This window comes from Phalaenopsis equestris, unplaced genomic scaffold (assembly GCF_001263595.1).
Source record: "Phalaenopsis equestris unplaced genomic scaffold, ASM126359v1 Scaffold221633, whole genome shotgun sequence".
NCBI lineage: Eukaryota > Viridiplantae > Streptophyta > Magnoliopsida > Asparagales > Orchidaceae > Phalaenopsis > Phalaenopsis equestris.
The window spans coordinates 1-3,398 of record NW_018239846.1 but is presented as its reverse complement, the minus strand read 5'-3'; the positions used below and the strand labels follow the sequence as shown (position 1 = coordinate 3,398).

The following is a 3,398-nucleotide window of genomic DNA, read 5'->3' as shown; positions in this document are numbered from 1 at the left end:
AAGGTGAAGTTGCAAGCTCACAACACTAAAACACAGGTAAAGGAGCATAGGAACGCTTTACACTGTACTAGACAGATAAGCGCTGAAGGAGTTAAAGGACTGTATAGAGGCACATCATCTTCGTTCATTAGGATAGCACTTGAGAGCTCCCTTTTTTTTGGCATTTACTCCCAAACAAAACAACTTTTAGCAGTTTTTACAGGGAGAATCCCGGAGCAGCAAGCCACAACTCCAGGTGATTATACCTTCCGGTGCATGTGTTGGCGCAATAATTAGCTTAATACTTTGTCCTGTGGAACTAGTGAAGTGTAAGAGTGCAAGTCCAGGGAAACTTTTCAGCGTTGTCCAGCTACAACAGATACAATGGTCCTCTAGATTGTGCTCTAAAAACTTTTAAGAATGAAGGGATTAAAGGTATGTTCCGCGGAGGGCTCACAACTACGCTACGTGAATCAATCGGAAACGCCATCTTCTTTACCACTTATGAGTCGAGTCGCTATTACATACATTCTAAACTTAATCATGCTGAAGGCCAGGCCTCAAAAATCTTACAAGATGTGGGAATTGGGATCATAACTGGAGGATTATCTGGAATGGCTATTTACAGGAGGTCCGGTTTAAGAGGATGTTTTGCAGGTCTTGGACCCACTTTGGCGAGAGCATTTCCTGCAAACGCTGCTGCTATTGTTGCATTGGAACTCACTGCAAAGATGCTTGGTGTCAAGCGCGATTAATTTTGGAGGTTTATTCTTTTGAACATTACTTTGTTCTAAAATGAAGTCAACTCTTTCATGTGGAGCAAAGGGCTGGCGTGCAATACGGGATCTCAAAATTTTTTGCAGGTGCAACCAGCAATGCCTTTTGTACACATGTCAAAAAGGAGAGAATCGTGGAAGAAAATTTATAGATGTCCTCAAAATTGTTCGCCAGATAGTTGCGGTTTTCTCAAATGGGCTGACGAAATGGATGCTACGGACGATGCGACGAAGTATCAATTACTAGCTTATGAGGAGAAGCTTACTGAAAAACTTGAGTCGATTGCACTTCAAATGAAGTTTATATTAGCAATCCTCATTGTTAATGTAGCCCTCTTGTTAGCTTTGTTCAAGTTTTTTTTGAACATGAGGTGAAATATTGAATGATTTAGTGAAGCTAAGTTGGAAAGGTGATGAATAAAAGATATCAAGTGTTATGAATTTCTTAAGTTTGTGTTGATATATGTTTAGATTAGACAAAAGATTGTTTGTTCTTTACAATAATATGCAATTAGTGGTCATATACATTGTTGTAGAAATAAAATAGAGCATGGGAAGAAACTTTATCGTTGCAATTCATTCTTTTACTTCTAAAATCAGCAGTCTCAAAATTTACATTTCAACTCAGGGTCTGATTGGGGCAGCTGCAGCTTCTCATCTTTTTAGTTACAGCTGAGCTACCCCAGGAAGTTGCTGTGGGGAAGCTAGCTATCTGTTTGTTGCAGCTGTGGGACAGCTGTATCTTGAAAAATGACTATTCTACCCTTATTTAGTAAAGCTTTTTAAAACAAAATTGTAACAACCACATTTGATATTTCAGAAGCAGAAATTCATTTCAAAATAGATATTATTATCAGAATGACAAAAGATTTCGTTTGTACACTGCACGTCTTATCAACCATCGGGCTCCACATCATCATACAATTTATCATTGGACGATGTGGCGTCCGGTGATTGGCCGTTCGGATGAGTGGACGAATATTTTTTTTCGCTTAGAAGAGGATCCTTAATATCATTTAGTGTTAGTGTAAGGCAGCTTTTTTGAAAGGTAAGGGCAAAATCTTGGAAATATGCCGCGAGGCCCTCATAACGGCAATGAGCAAATTTAAATTTCCCCTTCTGTACAAACCTCCCATGCGAGTGCTTCACTTCTCCCCTCCTTCCTCGCCCGCGTTTGCCCTAAATTCGAAATCTCTGCAGCTGCAACCCGAAGAGCTCCAGCAGAACTCCTTTTCGTTCCCACAAACCCCCAATCCAGAATCCCACTTAAGCTACCCCAACCCTATCACAGATAAATTTATTTTACATTTTGTTTCTAAGTGTAAAGCTACTCATCCACCTAAGCATTCTCATCTCGACAACACATAACTTAGTTTTATGTTTCTCTTTTAAAGGCCACCATTCTGCGCCATAGAGCATTGCAAGTTTCACCACCATCTTCTAAAATTTTCCTTTCATTTTAAGCAGTGCTTTTTTATCATACAATAAGCTCGAAGCATTCTATCACTTCAACCAACCAACTTTAATTCTATTTTTAACATCTCCATTTTTTAACATCGCCATCTATATCACCATCACTTCGAACAATGGACCCGAGATATTTGAAGCTTTCATGTTTTTTAATAATTTGATCACCCATAGTTGCAACTTTGTCACTAGAGCTACTACTACTAAAATTACTTCCATGTACTCAGCTTTAGATCTACTCAAACGAAGGCCTTTAGACTCCAAAGTTGACCTTTATAATTCAAGTTTTTCCTGAGTTCTTTCTCTAGTCTTATCCACAAGAAGCATATCATCAGGGAAAAACATACACCGTGGTACATCCTCCTGTAAATGTCGAGTAAGAGCATCCATAACTAAAGCAAAAAGATAAGGGCTTAAAGACAATCCCTGATGTAATCCACTTGAATAGAAAAAAATTTGGTCAATCCTCCTTCTCTTTGAACACAAGTAATAACTCTACTATACATATTTTTAATGACTTGAATAAAGTCATATAAACACCTGTCTTTTCTAAAACTCTCCAAAAGATATCTCTTTTAAGTTTTTTCTAGATCAATAAAAATCATATGTAAAACATTCTAGACCTGCCCGTCATAAATCCAAACTGATTATGTGAAATCTTTGTAATATGTCTTGTCCTATTTTCAATTACTCTCTCCCATGTATTTAAAGTATGACACGTCAACTTAATTCTTCTGTAATTTGCACAATCTTGTGCATCTCTTTTATTCTTAAAAAATGGGGACCAAAATACTCTTTCTCCACTCTGACATTAAAAATGAGGATCAAAATACTCTTTCTCCACTTCTCAGACATTTCCACACTTCAATTGGGATATCATAAGGTTCTACAGACTTTCCACCATTATTTTTTTTTAAAGCATCCTCAACATCTTTTTTACTAATATGATGGTAAAAATGAAACATTTTGTTATTATTAATAATATTAAGATCACTAAGAATAATCATATTTTCAGAAACTTCATTGAAAAGTATATCAAAATAATTCACCCACATGTTGAATATCTTTTTTCTTTGTGTCTCTCTAGTATATATATATATATATATATATATATATATATTTCCTCTTTAGTATATAATTGATTATAATGATCATTAAAAGCAGAATTTTTAGCGT

The 3,398-nt window shown here is 36.4% G+C and overlaps 1 pseudogene; it reads left to right on the top strand.

Annotated features, from left to right (window-relative positions):
• The first annotated feature begins 3 nt into the window (after nucleotides 1-3).
• LOC110037580 lies at nucleotides 4-827 on the top strand (annotated as a pseudogene).
• The last annotated feature ends 2,571 nt before the right edge of the window (nucleotides 828-3,398 follow it).